The following is a 24,189-nucleotide window of genomic DNA, read 5'->3' as shown; positions in this document are numbered from 1 at the left end:
GCGAGGCCTATGGGGAGTGCATTATACTATATGAAGGCCTATGGGGAGTGCATTATATTATATGGATGCTTAGGGGGAGTGCATTATGCTGTATGGATAGCTATGTGGAATGCATTATACTATATAGAGGCCTATGGGGAGTGCATTACACTGTATAGAGGCATATGGGAAGTTCATTATACTGTATAAAGGCCTATGGTGAGTGCATTATACTATATAGAGACCTATGTGAAGTGCTTTATATTGCATGGAGGCCTATGGGAATTGCATTACACAATATGGAAGCCTATGGGAAGTGCATAATACTACATGGTGTCCTATGAGGAGTGTATTATACTATATAGAGGCCTATGAGGAGTACAGTATACTACGGAGTACAGTACTATAGGGTGCATTATACTATAAATAGGTGATTTTAAGGGGCCATCATACAGGGAGGGGGTGTGACGAGGTCAGCTTATGCTGAGTCGACTTTTTCTTTAGAGTGGACCCACTGGGTCATGGCACCCACCCACCTAGGGCGAGCTGACCTTGTGAGGAACCACCCCTGATACAGGGAGTGTCAGGGGCAAGACCAAAGGGGTGAGCCACCACGACAGCTGGCACCAGACTGCTGGATCAAGTAGGCACTAGATACGAGAGCAGGAAACAAGACAAGACAAGACGTAAGTTCAAGGTTCTTCATTAAGGCAAATTCAGGATAACATTCAGTGCAAAAACGTGATAACAAGCAAACACGGCAAGGTGCGTGCATGGCACACCAAGGTCCATGGTGGCATGCCTGGGTACAGGCAAGGGCTCAATGGCATCGGACTCTGGACAACTGACAACGATCGACAGGATCAGGGTATCAGGATGCGGACATCAGCTCTGGACATCAGGCCGCAGTCATCAGGCTTACAAACTCTGGCAGCGATCGGCAGGTTCCGGACATCCGGCAGGCAAACCAGGGTTCAGGCAAGGAGGCACGACAGATCTCCAGGCATGGTGCGTGTTAGGGAACACACCGAGGTCCAAGGCAAGATTCCAGGCAGGGTGCGTGCTAGGGGCACCAGGGTCCAGGGCAAGGTGCATGGCAAGGTGCATGTGTAGGGGACACGCCAGATTCAGAGTGCGAAACACAGTGCATGTGTAGGGGACATGCCAGGGTTCAAAGTTCAACCTACAAGACAGGGTACATGTATAGAGACACGCCAAGGCACAAGGGACAAGGCAGAGTCCTGCGCGTGCAGAGGGCACACCAAGGTCATAGTTCAAGACAGAATCCTGCACATGCAGAGCGGCACTCCAGGGTCAGGGTTCAAGGCAGAGTCCTGCGCGTGCAGAGGGCATGCCAGGTCGTTGTTAAAAGCAGAGTCCTGCACGTGCAGAGGGCATGCCAGGGACAGAGTTCAGGCTAGGACCTGTGCATGTGAAAGGGCACGACAGGGTACATGGCTAGACTTGTGCGTACTTTTACAGAAGCACGGGGAGGTATGCCACGAGGCAGGCGAGGGCCTGCGCATGCTAAGAGAAGCAGGAGAGCACAGTGCAGAGACAGCATAGGGGCAAGGAAGCACAGAGAGCACGGCTGGGGCACTGGCTAGCTGGACGGGCTGCAGCACAAACAGGCGGGCAAGACTCCAGCAAACCCAGCTGGGGCATAGCAGGCGACACAGCTGTCACTGACCGACAAGCACGGCTGAGGCACAAGCATGCGGGCACGGCTAGGGCGGGCACGAATGAGGCACAAGCAGGAGGCTAGGAAGGCCAGGCGCATGCAAAGGGCACACGAAGAAACAAGGCAAGGTAAAGCAAGAAACAAGGCAAAGCTAGGCAGGGTACGGAACAATGAGCGGAACGTAGGCAGAAACACAGAGCCAGGTCAGAGCGAGAACAGAGCTAGAAGCGGAGCGTAGGCTGAAGCCCAGAGCCGAGTCAAGGGAGAACCTTGAGACTAGTGTAGAAATGTGCAAGAGAGCACAAAAGGTAAGAGAGAAGGAATGGTGCGTGTGCCAGGAGGCACTACAGAGCACCATAGGTAAGAGAGGCGGAATGGTGCATGTGCGAGGAGGCACAACAGAGCACCATAGGTAAGAGCAAGGAAGAACTTAGGCAAGACATAGCAAAATAGGCTAAGGCAGAGAACAGCGGAAGTACCACAAGGCTCAGAATAGCAAAGGCAAGACATGGCGAAACAGGCAAGGCAGAGAACAGTGAAAGTACCACAAGGCTCAGAATAGCAAAGGCCAGACATGGCGAAACAGGCAAGGCAGAGAACAGAGGAAGGACTACAAATCAAAGAATAGCTAAGGAGAGACATAGCAAAACAGGCTAAGGCAGAGAACAGAGGAAGTACCACAAGGCAAAGCAAGGCAAGGACAACCATGGCACGAGAGACAGCACAAGACATGGCATGAGACAAGAGACAGAGTACAAGCACAGAGCATGTGCAGAGATGCACTACAGAGCAGAGTGCAGGGGCAGAGAATACAGGGAGCGACTGAGCAGACCAAGCAGCCATGCAGGGAAGCAACACGATACTCAGGCCCCGACCATAGGAAGGGGTGGTCTGATATAGCACCATAGCACCCTGCACTTCCGGGTGAGGATCAGGGAAAGACTTCCGGTTCAGAACCTCCAGGATCATTGAGAGCGTTGCTAGATCAGACTGGGCTGAATCATAGAGAAGATCACATGATCAGAGCTCCAGGAATACATAGAGGATTGCAGAATCAGACAGTGCTGGAACATAGGAAAGGTCACATGATTAGGGGATCCAGGAATACAGAGAGGATTGCAGAATCAGACAGCGTTGGAACATAGGAAAGGTCACATGATCAGGGCTCCAGGAATACAGAGGATTGCAGAATCAGAGCAGAGACGGATGGTTACCTAGCAACGGCGTGCAGCCATGAGGTAAGGCGCGTGTGCACACCGCTCCAGGCATCTTGCAGCACGAGACATAACGGGCATGAGAATTCAGTACACGTGCACACCGCTCCAGGAGTCATGCGGCATACCAGACATGGCGGGCATGATAGTTCGGTGCACGTGCACACTGATCCAGGGGTCATGCGGCATAACAGACATGGTGGGCATGACCGACATGACAGGCATAACGGACATGGCGGGCATGACAGGGGGCCATCATACAGTGTGGGGACTACAGTGAGGGGGCCATCATACAATGTGGGAGCTAATGTGTGGTCTTTGTACAGTGTGGGGTACATCATACAGTGTTGAATCCATAAAACAGTTTGGGGCTAATAAGGGGTCAGTATACTGTGTGTGTTCATAAAACTGTGGTTAGGGGAGCATCATACTTTGTAGAGGGGAGCTGTGCAGTTGGAGACTCAGAACATTATTAAATGATAAGTGGGCACTTATTGTTATAGAACATGCTGGTTATTGTGACTGTCAAAGGTGTAGACAAAGGGCATTATTACTTTCTAGGGGGTAAAATGTGGGCACTGTTTTCGAGTGCACTTTCATAGGATATTAATATATTGTGAGAAAACAATAGAGGGAAAATAATGGGGAAAAATCTCAACTCACCATCTGTTGCAGCACCTTGCTGGATGAAGTAACATCGCCCAGAGCCTTCTCAGTCTTGGATGTCAGCAAATAGAAAAGGGTGAGGGAAGAGAACCTCCAGTGATTAAATAAAAAAATGAAAGTAATCTTTTTGCAAAAAAGTGAAAAACTTTTATTCAGTACAATAGTACATTAATAAAGCCATGGATCCTGGTCACCACAACCTGGGATGAACAACCAACGCATTTCAGCTAAGAGCCTTAATCATGGAATGTAGTAATCTGGACTGAACAGGTTTCTAGTACAATTAATATATTGTAGAGGTTTGTTTTACCATATAGAGGGTACAGAGTACCACACAGTAGGTGCAGTAATAGGGACACAAATGGAAGCAGTGGCTCAATACTGGGGTATTAGCAGGATAAGGAATTTGTGATGGCTGGGAATAGAGGGGGACAGTGCCTGAAATGTGAGAAGTCTGATGTGTGTTTGCTGTAATGTTGGCAGATGACTCCTGGCAGGAGAAGTTGTCATGTCAGTAAAAGTAAATAAATACATTTTCAACAATGATGTAGGCTCCTCTGTCTTTTTTTTATAACCAGCATGGCAAAATTGACAGCTGCGAGCTGCATCTCCCAGCTGTCAGCTTTAACATGGCTGGTTATTAAGAATAGAGGGATACCCACACCTTTTTTAAAAAGTAGCAGTGAGATCATTGTTTGCATGAGAAAAAGTCTCATGGCACAGCGCCGATATTAGACATACGGTTCTACCTTTAAACAGCGGAGGACACTACATAGCCACTAAAGCTCCAGTCTTTCTCCCTAGCTTGGATTCCACTGAAAAGGACACTGTGTCCTTATATTCCCTAAACTTCTCTAACACAACTTAAAGCTGAGGGTACACTGATGAAGGTCTTAAAGCTGAGGGTACACTGATGAAGGTCTTATCGACTGAAACGTCTGTTGTTTTTGTACTATTGTGGACTGCATTAAAATTATTTTCAGAGCATCTATTTGAATGCCTGGTTTATAACACGGTTTGGGACCGTACCTGAGCACCTCATCCAGTAGTGCTACAGTTTACTTCTATACTCAGCATGGTCCAGGCAGCACTCTGGTCTGGTTATATTAATATCGCTTACAAGTTTAACTGCCTATCTGATGAGGTATATGCATGTGACGCACATTTCACTACCCAATGAGAACTACTGATATATTTAGTGTCTTGATGACAATTATTTTCCTTTTCTATATATTGCCATAATCCGTTAAAGATTATTATTTAGGATAACCTTTTTTGGTCATGTATACTTGATTGTTTTATGAACATTGGTGCTACTTTTGTTCAGGGTATAACATTGAGGGTGAGCCAACGTTGAGTGGGGGTGCCATATCGTTCCTGAATGTGCCAATCTCCAAGTGAAAAAAGGAAAACCATCAGGCCAAAAGTAGGGCCAGAATGCCCAATGTTCATTTGTGTGACCTACCACTGTTTGACAAAGACCCCTTTTAAATATTATATAATGAATGTTGTTGTAAATATTAGGAGGGTCTCTTTTGTGCTTTTTCTTTACTTGAGACAAGAGTAGGCATCTGTATTTTGTTTTTCAGCATGAGCCCACTTCCTCTGCCTTCCTTCTAAATGCTGTGATCGATAATGATGGCAGTATTTAGGAGGTTTAGGAGGCAGTGAGAACCATGTGTCAGCTATGAATTTAGCTGAACACCTGGAGGTGATCACACAAAATCACCAGTAGGTCATTCCCAACCATGATGTACTGAATAAGTCCAAGGTCTTGAAGTGGTTAAATTTAGTAATTTACCATACAGGTTTGTTTTGGCATTCTTGCTGAAAATAAATTGGAGACACATACAGTACATTCCAAACTAATGCTATAGGCAATCTGTTGTTGCATTAGCCACACTGGCCCTCATGTGTACCCTACATAAAATTTCTTGATGACTCCACAGATTTCCATGGTAGGATAAATGTGAATAATTTATTTTGTAAATGGTATAGCTGTGTTCAAAATGTATATTAACCCCTTCATGACCCAGCCTATTTTGACCTTAATGACCTGGCCATTTTTTGCAATTCTGACCAGTGTCCCTTTATGAGGTAATAACTCAGGAACGCTTCAACGGATCCTAGCGATTCTGAGATTGTTTTTTTGGGACATATTGGGCTTCATGTTAGTGGTAAATATAGGTCGATAATTTTTGCATTTATCTGTGAAAAAAATGGAAATTTAGTGAAAATTTTGAAAATTTCACAATTTTCAAAATTTGAATTTTTATTCTGTTAAACCAGAGAGTTATTTGACACAATATAGTTAATAAATAACATTTCCCACATGTCTACTTTACATCAGCACAATTTTGGAATTAAATTTTTTTTTCGTTAGGACGTTATAAGGGTTAAAATTTGACCAGTGATTTCTCACTTTCACAACAAAATTTACAAAACCATTTTTTTTTAGGGACCACCTCACATTTGAAGTCATTTTGAGGGGTCTATATGGCAGAAAATACCCAAAAGTAACACCATTCCAAAAACTGCACCCCTCAAGCTACTCAAAACCACATTCAAGAAGTTTATTAACCCTTCAGGTGCTTCACAGGAACTAAAGCAACATGGAAGAAAAAAATGGACATTTTAATTTTTCCAACAAAAATTTTGTTTTATCTTCAATATTTTCATTGTCACATGGGTAACAGGATAAAGTGGATCCTAAAATTTGTTGGGGAATTTCTCCGGAGTACAGCAATACCTCATATGTGGTCATAAACCACTGGTTGGGTGCACAGCAAGGCTCAGAAGGGAAGGAGCGCCATTTGACTTTTTGAATGGAAAATATGCTGGAATATTTAGCGGGTGCCATGTTGCGTTTGGAGAGTCCCTGTGTGCCGAAACATTGGAGCACCCCCACAAGTGACCCCATTTTGGAAACTAGACCCCCCAAGTAACCTTTCTAGATGCATAGTGAGCACTCCGAACCCCCAAGTGCTTCACAAATTGAGCTGTAAATATGAAAAAGTACTTTTTTTTTCACAAAAATGTTCTTTTAGCCTCAATTTTTTCATTTTCAAATGGGCAACAGGATAAAATGGATCGTAAAATTTGTTGGGAAATTTCTCCTGAGTACAACAATACCTCATATGTGGTCATAAACCACTGTTTGGGCGCACAGCAGGGCTCAGAAGGGAAGGAGCGCCATTTGACTTTTTGACTGGAAAATTAGCTCCAATCCTCAGCGTTCACCATGTCGCGTTTGGAGAGTCCCTGTGTGCCTAAGCATTGGAGCACCCCCACAAGTGACCCCATTTTGGAAACTAGACCCCCCAAGGAACTTATCTAGATGCATAGTGAGCACTCCGATCCCCCAGGTGCTTCATAAATTGAGCCATAAATATGAAAAAGTACCTTTTTTTTCACAAAAATTTTCTTTTAGCCTCAATTTTTTCATTTTCACATGGGCAACAGGATAAAGTGGATCCTAAAATTTGTTGGGAAATTTCTCCTGACTACACCAATACCTCATATGTGGTCATAAACCACTGTTTGGGTGCACAGCAGGGCTCAGAAGGGAAGGAGTGCCATTTGACTTTTTGAATGGAAAATATGCTGGAATATTTAGCGGTTGCCATGTCGCGTTTGGAGAGTCCCTGTGTGTCGAAACATTGGAGCACCCCCACAAGTGACCCCATTTTGGAAACTAGACCACCCAAGGAACCTATCTACATGCATAGTGAGCACTCCGAACCCCCAGGTGCTTCACAAATTGAGCCGTAAATATGAAAAAGTCCTTTTTTTTCACAAAAATGTTCTTTTAGCCTCAATTTTTTCATTTTCAAATGGGCAACAGGATAAAATGGATCCTAAAATTTGTTGGGAAATTTCTCCTGAGTACACTGATACCTCATATGTGGGGAGGAACCACTGTTTGGGCGCACGGCAGGGCTCAGAAGGGAAGGAGCGCCATTTGACTTTTTGAATGGAAAATTAGCTCCAATCGTTAGCGGACACCATGTCGCTTATGAAAAGTATGTAGTGTATGTCAGGTTGGTGTGTGGTGTAAGATACACCACCCACACACACGACAACAACATGATGTACACCATATTGCACCACACACCAACCTGACGTTCACTACGCCACACACACCAACATGACACTACGTCAGGTTGGTGTGTGTGGTGTAGTGTACGTCAGGTTGGTGTGTGGTGTAGTGTACGTCAGGTTGGTGTGTGTGGTGTAGTGTACAGCACACATACTCACCAACCTGACGTATACTAGGCCACACACACCAACCTGATGTACACTACACCACACACACACCAACCTGAAACACTACGTCAGGTTGGTGTGTGTGGTGTAGTGTACGTCACGTTGGTGTGTGGTGTAGTGTGCGTCAGGTTGGTGTGTATGGTGTAGTGTACAGCACACATACTCACCAACCTGACGTACACTAGGCCACAAACACCAACCTGATGTACACTACACCACACACACCAACCTGACACACTATGTCAGATTGGTGTGTGTGGTGTAGTGTACGTCAGGTTGGTGTGTGGTGTAGTGTACGTCAGGTTGGTGTGTGTGGTGTAGTGTACAGCACACATACTCACCAACCTGATGTGCACTAGGCCACACACACCAACCTGACACACTATGTCAGGTTGGTGTGTGTGGTGTAGTGTACGTCAGGTTGGTGTGTGTGTGTTGTAGTGTACAGCACACATACTCACCAACCTGACGTACACTAGGCCACACACACCAACCTGACACACTATGTCAGGTTGGTGTGTGTGGTGTAGTGTACATCAGGTTGGTGTGTGTGTGGTGTAGTGTACAGCACACATACTCACCAACCTGACGTACACTAGACCGCACACATCAACCTGATGTACACTACACCACACACACCAACCTGACACACTATGTCAGGTTGGTGTGTGTGGTGTAGTGTACGTCAGGTTGGTGTGTGGTGTAATGTACGTCAGGTTGGTGTGTGTGGTGTAGTGTACAGCACACATACTCACCAACCTGACGTACACTAGGCCACACACCAACCTGATGTACACTACACCACACACACCAACCTGACACACTACGTCAGCTTGGTGTGTGTGGTGTAGTGTATGTCAGGTTGGCGTGTGTGGTTTAGTGTACGTCAGGTTGGTGTGTGTGGTATTGTGTATGTCAGCCTAGTGTGGGCGAGTTCTGTCGTGGAATGTCTGGATGTGTTTAGTCCATGGACGTGTGATGAATTCTGAAGCATTCATTCAAACACAGTCCAGGTTTGTCAGGACACGTTTCACATTGGAACGCAGGGAGGCAAGGCTAGTAACAGCAATGACGGGAATTGTACACAAACACAATGCACAAGAGAAAGATATACAAAAGCAAGGTAACTTATCACTTGCAGTTCTTGCAGGGGAAAGGCTGGAAAATCTCCCGACGGCGTCGCAAATCGTGGACAAAGTCTCTGGCTCTATTATGGAGGAACGAGAAGCACTGTTTCCCGACGGAGCTGATGTATCTGGTTTGGCTTGGCTTTAGTGCGCTGGAACATGGAAACAGTCCTTGGTGTAGATTCCATAGGAATGGTGCCAGACAAGAACCATGCGCACGCTCACAGACCATGGCAGCGGGCAGTCTTCTGGAGTAGTCTCTAGGAACGGAGCAGGTCAGCTTATATGTAACTACAGTTAGGACAGAGATGTCCAAAAAAGCAGGGTCAAACGATAACTCAGTAGTGTCAAAGTCAATCTTAGAAAATGGAAAACGGTCTTAGGAGCGCAAGAAAGAGACTCAGACAAGAGATGGGTTTAAACCATTCCGCGTTTCGACGGAGGATCCGTCTTCATCAGGTGGAAGCATATTAATGACATAGGGGATGGGGTATTTAAATGGGAAGTAGCCAATCACAACAGTCAATTACATTAATTAAATACATTTGAAGAAGATTTAATTAGGAAAAAGGCAAATACATTTTTGAAGGACAGGAAAACCAAATTGATCAAAGGCAAATACAAAAAAAAGCCTTTGGGCAACCTGCGGGCCCTCCAGTGAGGGAACCAGCAACAGCCCTGACAATTTAGATGCACGTTCCAGCATCTTCAATTTGTCGGACTATAATCTTAATGATGATGAAAGGTCATTTTTAGAACAGGGCCTATCATTTTGTCCAGATTCACCGTCGAATGTTTTTAACCTCTTTCTTGATCTGAATGATTTCATTCAGAAACTTACTATACAACGTCACTTTTTAATTGAAAGCAATAAGGTTGACAATGGTTCTGCAGCAGATATTCCCTCCACCCAAACAGATCTATTTTTGCATGTGGCTCCAAGAAACGCCCATTGTCAGTTCTATCCTCTTCACCACAAAGGGTCACATATAGAAACATTCCAACAGCTCATCTTTAAAGAAGTTCGCTCGCTATCCCCTGGCAAGAAGTTAATTACTAACCTTAGCACTGGTGAAAAGGCAGCCATCAAGTACCTTCGTGAGAACAGCAATATTATCATTAAAAATGCTGATAAAGGGGGCGGGGTGGTTATAATGAATAGGGGATCCAATATCCAGGAAGGGTTCAGATTACTAAATGATCTGGGTTTCTATTCTAGGCTGGACCATGATACCTCTATCAATATTTTTCTTGAATACACTGCATTCATTAAGGAAGCCCACTCTTCAGGTATCATGAATAAAAAAGAATTTAAATTCCTCAACATTCCCCATTTCAAAACTCCATATTTTTACTTTCTACCAAAAATTCATAAGAACCCGCTTAACCCTCCTGGACGCCCTATCATTTCCGGCATTGGCTCAGTTACGAGTAATCTATCCCATTATGTAGATCTCTTCCTTCAGAAGTATGTTATGGGTTTAGACTCGTATCTTAAAGATTCCTCCCACCTCATTGATTCCCTTCAAAGAATACCACCTATTCCGAATTGCCTTCTTGTCACAATGGATGTTCAAGCACTCTATACGAATATATCTCATGGTCGAGGCATAGAGGCTGTAGACCAATTCCTTTCCACTGATGCTTTATTGCCCCCTCTTCAAAGGGAATTTCTAAAAAATGCTATTCGTTTTGTACTTAATAATAATGTATTTTCTTTTGAACATTCCTTCTTTCACCAGGTCAAGGGCTGCGCGAAGGGGACGAGATTCACCCCCAGTTATGCAAATCTCTTCATGGGGGTATTTGAATCTCTCTTCATCATGCAGTCTGACCTGGCATTGGGCAAAATAGCCTTTTATCAACGCTTTATAGATGATCTGTTCATTATCTGGACTGGCACAGAGGAGGAAGCTCTTGAATTCATCCGCAATCTAAATTTGAATGCCTGGGGCCTCCTATTCACAGCTAATACCTCCACTACGTCCATCCAATTCCTGGACCTTTTAGTACATGTTGACAAATTGTGATGGTTTTTCACCACCACACACTTTAAAGAAGTAGATGTGAACAGCTACCTTAGTTTCAGCAGTGGCCATTTACCCAAGTGGATTCAGAACATTCCATACGGGCAATATTGGCGTATACGAAAAAATTGCACAGAGGATACTGATTTTATTGAGGAGGCAAAAGTTTTGAAACAGCGGTTTCAGCAGAAAGGGTACCCTAAAAAATTGGTCCAAGATGCATTCCTGAGAGCAAAAACTTTCACACAGAAAGACTGTATAAGCAAGATTATGAGTAATAAAACCACTTGTTCTTCTGATACTGATCTAGGTAGATGGAGTTTCGTTACCACTTTCAACCAATCCTATGGGTTGATTGAGAAGCTCCTTACCAAGTACTGGTTCAGTAGAGAAAAGGAGAACCAGAGTCCAAATCTACATCCGAATTTTCGAGATCTTTATTATTAAAAAATATGGAAAACAGGGAGCAACAGCATTAAAGACAATTGATTAAAATCAGATGTACAAGGACCAGTGTCATTACTAGCCGGATACAAAAAAAACCCCCTTTCAGGCAGTATGACCACTGGCACAACGGGGTAGATTTCCACATAAATATCTTATTGGTAGTACTGGCAAGAAAAGGTATGTGCTGAGAAAAGAAAAAAACTCTCTAGCCTTCAGTAAGTGTAGTCATCTAGAGAAAAAAAACTCCTGAACAATAGTAGAATAAATAGAACAGAGAGAACAAAACTAGCCTCATATTACACATTTGCCCAGTACAACGATCATAAGAGAGGTTGTAACATACCCATCATGTCAGCCAGAGGGGATACCGCTGTCCAAGCATATTCCCCCTCGACCTAGAACGGTATTCCGCAGAATCTGCACGTTACAGAACCTTGTTGCACCAAGCAACATAACCTTGAGTTCAGGCTCCCTATATTCTCTACCAATTTCTCGGAACCCTGGTTGCTATGCATGTAGAGCCCCCAAATGTCTTTGCTGCACCTCCATTCTAAATGGGGTACATGAATTTAAATCCAACACTACAGGTACCTCATATAAAATTAATTTTCATGTTAACTGTCAATCCATTTTTGTGGTATACTTGATTGAATGTGGTTGCGACCTACTGTACGTAGGTCGAACCATACAAACGATTCATGCTAGATTGAACAAGCATCGACAGAATATCCGAAACGGCTTTCTCCTGCACAGCCTTTCTAAACATTTTTTAACTGTGTATCAAAATAATCCAAAAACTTTGAAACTAACGATTATTGACCACATACCTGTTACCGTGGCTGATCGCTTCTACAGTTTAATCAATAGAGAAAGCTTTTGGATATTCAAGCTTGGCACACTTGCCCCTGAAGGTCTGAATTTAATTATTGATAAAGTGACCAGATAACTTTATATGCCTTTTTATCATCAGTGCATTTTACTTAGATGCTATTGTTTACATGCTTTTATTATTAATATGGGTTCTCGCTTTTTTATTGGTCTTTTTACTGGTCTACTAACCTGTTAATAATTTTATTCATTTTTATCTATATTATTTTATTGCTCCTTTTTGCACATTTTATACATTTAAAACTTGTTTAACTCATGTTGTTTTATCTCACGTTTTATATAGGTTGTTTTCATCTCCCTTTTTTTGTAATATATGATATCATCTTGTCGTAACATGTGACTATCATAACATGTGACTGTTTTGACTGTTGTGATTGGCTGCTTCCCATTTAAATACCCCATCCCATATGTCATTAATAAACTTCCACCTGATGAAGATAGATCCTCCGTCGAAACGCGTTGTGGTTTAAACCCATCTCTTGTCTGAGTCTCTTTCCTGCGCTCCTAAGACCGTTTTCCATTTTCTCATTGCTACTATCCTCCATTGTAGGTTTTCAGTTGGAGCTGCGGAGAACTGACATCTTTGTCTGCCCCTGGGTTGCTTCCTAAGCGCTCCATTATGATCGCTTATCACTGACTCAAAGTCAATCTTAGAGTCAGTACACTGAAGGAAGAATAGCGTGGAGTTGTCAGCCAGAGCAGCGGAGAGGGAGTCAACTTTCTCCTGTCACTTTCCCACCAAGTCTGACCCGTTCCCGCGCTCAGGCCTACTTATATTCCCCACGCCCACTGCTGTCCAGCGTGAAGGTCCTTCCCTCCCAGAAGACGCCTCCCACGGCAACAGTGGTGACAGTCCCCATAGTTCCAGCATTAAAGAGCACCGGAAACCGCTGACTCTGTCTCGGCTCATCTTCTTACAGTGACACCATCAGTGTCAGTCAGTGATCTGCTCAATTTACTTCTTTATTCACCATAACACTTAATTTAAATAGTGAAATTTTAATTACATTAATAACACCTGTATCTGTTCTGCCCCTTAGTCGCTTAACCCACAGCAACCCAGAGGCTAAGAAGATGCTACATCAGAACAAATTTTTAAAGTTTGCGTATTGGAAAAAATTAACAGTCTTTGTACTTAATAATGTGCTAGCTGTGTTGCTGGCTGGTAAAACCATGATGGTAGGGGCACCTATAGTGGAAGTACCATTCGGAGCTAAATGAAATCTCAAGGTGGGAATCGGTGAAAGGATAATGTAGCAAGGAGCTTAGGATATTTTCCACACAGAGGCAACTGTCAGCTGAGTCAGAGATGACAACAATGATGATGACAGTCTACAAGACATGTGAACTAGACAGGAGTTCTGATGAGATGTCAGCAGGGGAGAGAGTGTTAGCCTTGACAATACACAGTGGAGGTAATGTGTGGCTAAAAATGCTTCTAAGTCAAAATCTAGTACTTCTACAGTCAGCTCTGAGGCAGGTGAAGCCACAAGTATTGCTATAAAAGGAGGTTAATCAGTGTCTAAAAGATCTGCTTGTGATGCTGGCAAGTCATGTTTGTTGACATCTTGGCAGTAAGAGTTCTTTGACAGGCTGCAGCTAGAAAAATCTTTGACAGTCTCCAGTCTCTGCAGTAGGACAATAAGCTGTGGGTGTTCAGGCTTTCGTAGACTACAAAATACAACTCTTTATCAGCACATTAAAAATAACCTGTCATGTTAAAAAAACTCTATTAACCTACAGAAAAGAGATTAATGCAGCTACCGAACTAAACTGGGAGAAAATTAACTATATTCCTCCCGGAAGCCCCAGGCTTTCAGTCAGAGGCACGGCTGGCAAATTATATGCTTAAATGCTTGCTGTAAGAAAGGTGTATTGTTTTCGCCAAAAAGAGATGACAATTAGTCAGCCATGGTTTTAGATGCGCACTATAAAAACAAAATTTTGTAATTCTTTACTGAATTTCCTGCTTGTTAAAACTTAACATCACACACAGTACGATCCTTGTGCAAAAGCTGGTGCAGCACTAGGGTGTGGCAACGCTGGCCTATCTAGTTCGTGACAAGACATGGCAAACACTATGACAGAAGTGTAACTCTGGAGTAAGATTTCTGGTGAGGCACATGGAGGTGCAAGTCACTTGTAAGATGTGTCTAAATCATTAAGTGGTTCTGGCCTATTAATAAATGGTGCAACTCATTCTCCATCGCTCCATTTAAATAAGCTGAATCTTAATGAAACAAGGTTCATTAGTGTTGATTTGTGACTCTTCTATTGCTTGATAATAAAGAAACAAATCTGACAACGATTCTCCTTCATATGTAAAAATAATGAAAAAAACATTATTAAAAGTCTCTAAACATCACCATGGCTACAGGCACGGATCTCAGTTGCATCAGGCTCACTTTTATAGTCGAACCAAATTCAATGGATCAAAACTGATAAACTAAACAGTTGACATCAGTTTTTCACTATTTTCTCTGAGTGATGCTCATTTTGGGCGTAATCATGTTTCATCCATTGTAGTGATCTGCTCCCCTTAAAACAATTTAAAAAGTTCCTCTGTTTTCCCATAGTTAAACACCAAATACAGTATAAGCTACAATTCAGTGACATACATGCAGGAACCTAACACTTTTGGTGGGCTTTTTTAACACTTTACTGCTGAAGTCTGTTTTCACCTTCCAAATCAGGCTATATTTTTCAGTTTTGACTGGTGTCACTTTATGAAGTAATAACTCTGGAATTCTTCAACATATCTCAGTGATCCTGAGATTTTTTTCTCACGAGTGATAAATTTAGGCTGATATGGTTTGTGCTTATTTATAAAAATAAAAAATTAGACAAAAAGTGAAATTTTAGCAGTTTTCAAACTTTGAATTTTTATGTCTTCAACCCCTCAATGACCAAGCCAATTTTGTCCTTAAAGGGAACCCGTCACCCTCCAGGGCGTTTTTCAGTTAAAGAGCCACCTTCAGCAGCACTAAGGCTGCATTCTGTGAAGGTGGCTCTTCTTTTTCTGACCCCTAATAATGCTGAAATATTGACTTTTATAAATAACTCCTAAGGTGTAATGACCACTGTGTCCGCTAGGGGGTGCTGTGTGGATGTTGCCAGAGAGAGGATGAGTGGCAGAATACGGAAAGACCATTATGTATCTCAAGGTGGGTGGCCTTGAGATGGAGGCTTGTGCGTGTATGGATCAGCAGTGATATTGCTGAGGTGCTGGTTCAATGTGTTAGGGAGAAGTCTCCAGGTAACTAGGGAGATGGGCGAGCCTAGTTACCTACAAACGTACCCAGGGGGTGTGTTTAGAACACTATGTTAGAGTGTGTATGTGTGTGTGAAGGACCTGTGATGAGGTCATAGCCTTGTAACCCGGTGGGCATGACTATGGACCATATAATGTGGCCAGGGTAGGTCACATGTGGTGAATGCAGGGACCTTGTTGGTCCAGTGTGGAAGGTCCCGCTGGGAGAAGTGTCTCCTGGCTAACAGCCTGTGGAGTGGCTGTGTGCAATGGCTGCCAGCATCTGAGAGTCCCAGAGGAGAGAGTGGATGTCTGCAGCGTGGAGAAACAGCCATGAGGAAACCCTGACATGGGTGAGATAATGATGAGGCTGAAGAGCCTGTGTATGCCAACCTGTGGGATCACAAGGAGGACAAAGAGAAGCTCTGTCAAGGACGCTATGCTGATATGAACTCCGTGTTGCTTGCTTTGGGTTATGCTGCATAATAAACCACATGGACTATACTGGTTTTATGGAAAACCTGTGCTGGATTTGGTTTTGTGGCGGCGAAGTGAGAATCCCCTATGTGAATGACAGTGCTACCTCACATTCCTCATACCTGTAATGTGTCCCATAGGTATGGTGTGTCCCCCTGTACCAGCCGCCTATCATCTGTCAATCATGCCTCTGTCCTGTGTCTGGGCACCGCCTACCATCCATCCATCATCATGCCACTGTGCGTCGCTGCCTCCTCCTGTTTTGAATGCTGGCGCCTGTGCTGTGACAAGAGTTCTCGGGCATGCCCGAGAACCGACATCAGGCTATTGCGTGTTGCAGATCCCGCCCCGCAGTGTGTTATGATGTATTCACCCCCATAAAATTATGCGTTTCGGCGGATGCCTTTAGCAATATTAAGAAGTTTTTTTTCAAAAACGTCTACTACTCTCCTTGTCCTAATGTAACCATAAACCCTGCCCCAAACCTAACCCTAACTGCAAACAGTGGAAAAAAAGTTAACAATTTTTATCTAACTAAGCGGGTGACAAAGGGGGATTTGATTTACTATGTCACAGTTAAGAGTTTTAAAAGGCCCAGGAAGGCAGAGAGAGGGCAAAGTCGACAGCTGAATCATAGAGATGAGCGACTTTGCCTTTTTTAGGGTCGAGTCGGGTTTTATGAAACCTGATTTTATCAAATGTTGAGTCGAACGAAATCAGCCGACTATAGGGAAAAGTTGTAGGTCCAACTGAAACACGAAACCCAATGCAAGTCAGTGGGGAAGCAAAGTCGACAGGGAGTGAAGGACAGTAAACACACCTACAGTGCCCATTTCAATGCCAACAACATCAATTCTTATTACTTAAGCTTGTCAACCTTAATTTACTTTATAATAATAGTTACGCATTGAAAACTGGGGGTTATTTGGCTAAAGTTGTGGGGGGGTAGGGCTGGCTCCAGGTTTTCGTGTGCCCCGGGCCAAAGAGTGTCCGTGCGCCCTTTTATCATATACCACAATTCATAATGCTCCGATACGGCACAGAAATGTAGGTATAGTACATTGAAAAGTACTTCACTTCTTACATGACATGACTGATATCTATTTTAAATTCTACAATAACTCAAAAAACGGACAGTATATTACTCCATACAGTATTATGGCCACCACATTGTGCGTCATACAGAATAATGAGCCCCATATATTTCTCTATAGAGAATAATTGGTCCCATATAGAATGGAGCGAAACGGGTCGGCCAAATTCAGAATCCGCCGACTTTTGCTAAAGTCGGATTTTGCCGATCGAAACCCGACCATAGCGTGAGGTCGGCTATGAGGTCGCCGACTTGAGCGCCAAAGTCGCGTTTCCCACAATCCTTCCAGCGCCTTTTCTCATCCAATCGTGAAGGACGCAGACTGTGGGCAACGCGATTACGTCAGCAGCGGCCCCCACCATGTTAGAGAAGGGCATGCAAGTGATTGGCTGGATTTGTGTGGCTTCACAGTGCCTATAAAAGGCTGTGACCGCCGACCGCCATCTTACTTCTGCCAATCTTAGCATAGGGAGAGGTTGCTGTTGATCGTTCTCAATAGGGAGAGTATTTAGGCAAGGACAAAATATAAAAAATAGCTTGTGAGAGCGAATGTCACTGCAAAACACAACTGTATAGTGTGCAGTGACAGGGGATGATATACTGTATTTGTGTGCAGCAGCTCTGTTGGTTATTAGGCTGCCTTATAAGGCTCCCTGATAGCTGCATTGCTGTTTGCACACTGCTGTGCAGAGTGCTTTTTTAAAAGCAAACTTTTTTTTCCTTTTCTCTGCACAGTTAGCAAGCGTTGATTTTTTCACACTTTTTTGTGCAGCAGCTCTGTTGGTTATTAGGCTGCCTTATAAGGCTCCCTGATAGCTGCATTGCTGTTTGCACACTGCTGTGCAGACTGCTTTTTTAAAAGCAAAAATCCTTTTATTCCTTTTTTTCTGCACAGTAGATACTGAGCGTAAATTTTTTCACACACCATAGAGAGGTGTACGCTCCTCACACACTACCGTGTACCTGCTGGTATCACGGACAAATACATGCTATATGTGTGTGACTTCATAAAAAAATACATGGAGATTAACATTTTTCCATACATACACTGTATAGAGGTGTCCGCTTCTCAAACAGTATCGGATATCTGGTGTTTTTATTACGGTCACATCTCCACAGAGTCAGCGTGTGTGTGTGTGATACTCCGTAAATACGTATACGGACATTTTCATTTCTCCATACACCGTATTGACTGCTGTCCGATTCTCAAACAGTATCGGATATCTGGTGTTCTTAGTTATTAGGGTCACTTCCCCACAGAGTCAGCGTGTGTGTGTGACACTCCATAAATACATATACAGACATTTCCATTTCTCCATACACCGTATTGACTGCTGTCCGATTATCAAATAGTATCAGATATCTGGTGTTCTTAGTTATTACGGTCACATCTCCACAGAGTCAGTGTGTGTGTGTGACACTCCCTAAATACATATACGGACATTTCCATTTCTCCATACACTGTATTGACTGCTGTCTGATTCTCAAACAGTATCGGATATGTAGTGTTCTTAGTTATTACGGTCACATCTCCCCAGAGTCAGCGTGTGTGTGACACTCCGTAAATACATATACGGACTTTTCCATTTCTCCATACACCATATTGACTGCTGTCCGATTATCAAATAGTATCAGATATCTGGTGTTCTTAGTTATTACGGTCACATCTCCACAGAGTCAGTGTGTGTGTGTGACACTCCCTAAATACATATACGGACATTTCCATTTCTCCATACACTGTATTGACTGCTGTCTGATTCTCAAACAGTATCGGATATGTAGTGTTCTTAGTTATTACGGTCACATCTCCCCAGAGTCAGCGTGTGTGTGACACTCCGTAAATACATATATGGACTTTTCCATTTCTCCATACACCGTATTGACTGCTGTCCGATTATCAAATAGTATCAGATATCTGGTGTTCTTAGTTATTACGGTCACATCTCCACAGAGTCAGTGTGTGTGTGTGACACTCCCTAAATACATATACGGACATTTCCATTTCTCCATACACTGTATTGACTGCTGTCTGATTCTCAAACAGTATCGGATATGTAGTGTTCTTAGTTATTACGGTCACATCTCCCCAGAGTCAGCGTGTGTGTGACACTCCATAAATACATATACGGACATTTCCATTTCTCCATACACCGTATTGACTGCTGTCCGATTATCAAACAGTATCGGATATCAGTTGTTCTTAGTTATTACGGTCACATCTCCACAGAGTCAGCGTGTGTGTGACACTCCGTAAATACATATACGGAGATTGACATTTTCACCAACAACATATACAGCTATACACTTCTGATACAGTACCGTATATCTGCTTGTTGGATTACGGTCAAATACATACTGGGTGAGCGTCTGTGACTCCCAAAATATATATGGAGATTTCACTTTTTACATACACCTTACACAGCTGTACGCTCCTCATACAGTACCATTTCTCTGCTGGTCTTTTTGGTACATTTTCCCAAACATGAGGAAGTCTGGTGGAAGAGGCCGCGGACATGGGTGGGGGAGCACAGGGTACTGATGGTGGTGGTGGTGTTGCATCAGCTGGCTCTGCAAAAAGCACAATAGCAGCTAAGTCAGGAAGTGTTGAGCCTGCATCATCGTCTGGCACAAGAAGGCCTTTAAGGTTCCCTTTTCTGGGAGTAGGTAAACTGCTTTTAAAGCCGAAGCATCAGGAACAGGTTTTGGCTTACATTGCCGAAACAGCCTCCAGCTCTATTGCCTCCTCTTCTGAAGTTAAAAAAACTGCAAGCACAGAGCCATCAGTGCAGGCCTCTGGTCAGGAACAACACCTTTCGTTGTATCCTTCACCCACATCAAAAGTGAAGGATGCTGCAGCACACACTTCAGATTACTCCATGGAGCTCTTTTCACATACCATTCCTGGGTTATCAAGTCAAATCCTGAATTCCTCAGTCCAAGATGAATCTGACATGGAATGCACTGATGCACAGCCACTGCTCGATGAATCTGCTGGTACATTCACCCACAGCACTACATTGCCCTCCCAGTCTACTGAGCCCGAATCAGACCATGATGAAACTTTTCACTTTTTACATATACCTTACACTATACCGCATGCTTTACCGCATACTATACCACCTTACACGGTGACACAGAGTTATACAGAGGAAGGGGCAGATGACATTAAAGACGAGGTCATGGATGACGCAGTTGTTGATCCGGATTGGCATCCATTGGGGGAAGAGGGTGCTGGTGACAATAGGTCAGAACAGGAGAAGGATCCGCAGCAGGCATCGTCATCGCAGAAGCGGTTATCCGGCAGGCCCGTAGCTCTCAAAAAACTTGGCAAGAAAACTAAAAGAGTTGCAGGACAACTTGGCTAGACGGTCAAATTAGCACAGCGTGCAAGCCCTGAAAATTTGTACCATAGTAGGAAGAGTGCAGTGTGGCACTTTTTTTAACAAAATCCTATTGATGATGCAAAGGTTATCTGTAAGAAGTGCCGAAGGACCTTTAGCAGAGGGAAATATCTAAGAAATTTGAATACCAGTTGCATGCTTAGACATTTAACCAACATGCACTTGCAAGCGTGGACGGACTACAAAAGCTCAGGTAGCACATGTGCACCTGCTCCGACTGAAGTTAGCCAGCAACGCTCCATCGCTTCCCCCACTGTAAGGCCACCGCTAAGCACACCAGCATCAAGAAATGTTGAGGTGTCGTCACTAGGCCAAACCAGTCAGGCAATCACAATATTTTTGCGAGGAAACACTGAATCTAGGCCATCAACACCCTCACCATCACCAACCCCTTCTCAGTCCGTCATGTCCAATGCTAGTTCCCCCATATGCAGCTCTCAAGTCTACCTCACCCTACCAGACACTGAGTAGAACAAGAAAGCACTCATCCTCTCATCCACGTACACTGGCTTTGAACACCTACATTGCCAAAATGATCTCAGTAGAGATGATGCCCTTCCGTTTGGTAGAAAGTGAAACTTTCCGAGAGCTCATGGCCTACGCTGTCCCATGCTGTGACCTACCCAGTCGGCACTTCTTTTTTCGAAAAGCCATCCCTGCCCTCTACCACCATGTGAAAAACCGCATTGTCCATGCACTAAAACAATCAGTTAGTGGAAAGGTGCACCTCACAACAGATGAATGGGCCAGTAGGCGTGGCCAGGGCCGTTACGTGTCCATCACTGCGCACTGGGTTAATGTGGTGGATGCAGGCTCCACAGGGGACAGCGGCGGTGGAACAGTGCTGCCTAGCCCATGGTATAGGAAACAGTTGGCTGTAGGTGTTCGACCCTCCTCCTCCTCCTCCAGAAGCAAAAGCTGGTCGACAGAGCGCAGTCGCACAAGCACTCCATCCACATCTGTCAGTGTTGCACACGAGGTGTCCCACTTTCGAACAGCTAGTGGTAAGCGGCAGCATGCTGTTTTAAAAATGATGTCTTTGGGCGACAGTAGACACACCGCGGAGGTACTGGCCAACTTCTTGCAACGACAAACTGAGTCAAGGCTGGGCAGTCTAAATCTTGAACAAGGCAAGGTAGTCAGTGATAATGGGTGGAATTTTGTGGCAGCCATAGCCCTTTCAAAACTCACACACATACCTTGCCTGGCTCACACCTTGAATCTGGTGGTGCAGTGCTTTCTAAATAATTATCTGGATTTAACAGTCCTGCTCCATAAAGTGCCAAAACTGTGCTCGCACATCCGTTCTCTTAAACGTCCACTCCAGTCGCATGCAGAAGCTGCAGCGATCACTCAACCTCCCCAAGCACCACCTAATCATAGACATTGCTACAAGATTGAACTCCACCATGCAAAGGGTTGAGAGGCTGTGAGAACAGAGGCAGGCTGTAATGCATTTGTGGGAGGATACACGGGCAGGCAGTTTGAGGGCAGACATGGAATTGTCGGGTGTGCAGTGGTCAAAGCTGAAAGACCTCTGTAAAGTCCTTCAGTGTTTTGAGGAATGCACACGGCTGGTAAGCGCAGACGATGCCATCATAAGCATTAGCATACCACTTATGCGTCTGCTCATGCAAACTTTGACGCACATCAAGGATCAGGCATCTGCAGCTGAGGAGCAAGAGGAGGAGGGAAGACTTGATAACAGTCAGCCATTATCTGGTCAGGGAACTGGCAGTGGATGAGGTGGAGGAAGAAGAGGAAGATGAGGAGGAGGATGAAGGGGATGATTATTTTGGGGAGGAGGATACTTCTCAGGGGGCAAGAGAACATGTGGGCGTGCCAAGGTCAGGTACAGGGTTTGTGCGTGACTGGAGGGATGTGGATTTGCCAGAAAGTGCTCCTCCCCCCACCACGGGCAGTGCAGCATTGACACCTGGAACATTGGCCCACATGTGTGACTATGCCTTGCGGATCCTAAAAAGGGCCCCCCGCATTGCCAAAATGATGAGGGATGACGACTAGTGGTTGGCCATCATCCTCGATCCACGCTATAAAGGCAAATTACACAACATCATGCCACAGGTGAACCTAGAGCTAATATTGGCTAACAAACAAGCAACTCTGGTAAACAGGTTGTTTGAGGCATTCCCAGCACACAGCAGCGGAGCTGGTTCTCCCACAAGCCGTAGTGGGCAAAATGGAAGAGGTGTTCGTGGTGCACACAGCGGAACTGGCGTTGGAGACAGGGGTTTCCTGACCATGTTGTGGTCTGATTTCTCAAGTCCCGCTCACACGACAGCTAATACAGAATCGATTGCAAGTGATAGGAGACAGCAGTTGTCAACTATGGTTACAAACTACTTAGCCTCCCATATCAAGGTTCTCCCTCACAAGTCATTCCCCTTTGATTATTGGGCCTCAAAACTGGACATATGGTCTGAATTGGCACAATATGCCTTACAGGAGCTCGCTTGCCCTGCTGGTAGTGTGCTATCTGAAAGAGTCTTCAGTGCTGCTGGATCAATCCTGACAGAAAAAAGGACCCATCTGTCGACCCAAAATGTTGATGATCTAACCTTCATTAAAATGAAGCATGCATGGGTTTCAAAAGATTTTGCCCCACCCTCCCCTCATAACACATAGGTTGCCAGAAGAAAAGGCTCGCTACTCAGTACGGGCCTTTCAGGCTCTTTTAAGGGGGAAGTATGTCACGGTGGTGATTGGGACCCGGTCCGTGGCCCTGGGTGTCCAATAAAGAAGATGACAGTTCTGATGAGGGGGAAGATGGTATGATAATTAATTTGGAAAAGTGGATCGTGACGCCAACCGTGGTACTCGGCAAGGGTAGCCGACGCTGCAATGCAGATCCTCTGGGCCGGTGTTAAAGCAGCCAAGATGATGAAGCTCTCCACGGGCAGAGCTGTATCCCAGGGCAGTTGAGATGGTGTTTGTGAGCCATTGATGGTGATGGTGAGTGTAGCGTGTGTAGCAGGCGAGTTGTAAAAGCCACCAAGGACACAGTTGGGTGCAGTTTCTGAGTTTTTCCTCTAAAGTTTTGTGCACAAGATGACCCGATTGGTACTGTGTCATCCGAGGGAGGGGTCTGGCAATCTCCAAGCTAGATCAGGAACACCTGTTCAAGACTCCTCCTTGTGTATTCTTTCTAGGCCGTGTCTCTGTGCTGATCTCTCCCTTCCTTCCTGCTGTGCGCCTTCGCAAACAGTGTCCCAAGCCGGCAGCCACAGATCACACCAGGCGACATGGGTCAGCGTCTGGGGTCCTTTATTCCAACTGCTGCCTTTTTGAGTATTGAATGCGGCTGCGACTGAGGCACCTAAAGTTACCTCAGCCTCCATCTTTCTAGCTGAGCCCTGTATTTCTCCACTACCTTCAGGAGCCACCTTCCCCAACGAGGCCTGGTCCTTCCTTCTCCAGAAACAGGCTTCATAGGTGGCTTATTGCACTTCCCGTGCCTCAAGGACCCCTTCCTTCCAGTCTATGAGCTTGGACAAGATTTTTCTCTCTTCTCTGACAGCAATCCTGCTCTTACTCTGTCCTGTCAACGACTGACAACTCTCTAGAAAGATCAATTTACCTCAGACTAGCTCCACCCATCAACTGTCAGCTTGCTCTCTCTGATTGGATGCCCACAATCACTCCACTACCTAAG

General features: G+C 44.6%; 1 long non-coding RNA gene across 1 annotated transcript in view; it reads right to left on the bottom strand.

The window, feature by feature from the left end:
- Positions 1–666: 666 nt before the first annotated feature.
- Positions 667–24,189, bottom strand: part of LOC141094510 (uncharacterized) — a 90,136-nt gene continuing 66,613 nt past the window's right edge. The window contains exons 3-4 of the long non-coding RNA XR_012233086.1: positions 3,538–3,591; positions 667–1,162 (exon numbers count right to left, since the gene is read on the bottom strand). This is a non-coding gene — a long non-coding RNA (uncharacterized lncRNA). The remainder of the gene's footprint in view (positions 1,163–3,537; positions 3,592–24,189) is intronic.

Source organism: Dendrobates tinctorius, unplaced genomic scaffold (genome assembly GCF_039654945.1).
Source record: "Dendrobates tinctorius isolate UK_male_01 unplaced genomic scaffold, ASM3965494v1 ptg000064l, whole genome shotgun sequence".
NCBI lineage: Eukaryota > Metazoa > Chordata > Amphibia > Anura > Dendrobatidae > Dendrobates > Dendrobates tinctorius.
The sequence above is the reverse complement of the archived record's forward strand: the minus strand, read 5'-3'. Positions and strand labels throughout refer to the sequence as shown.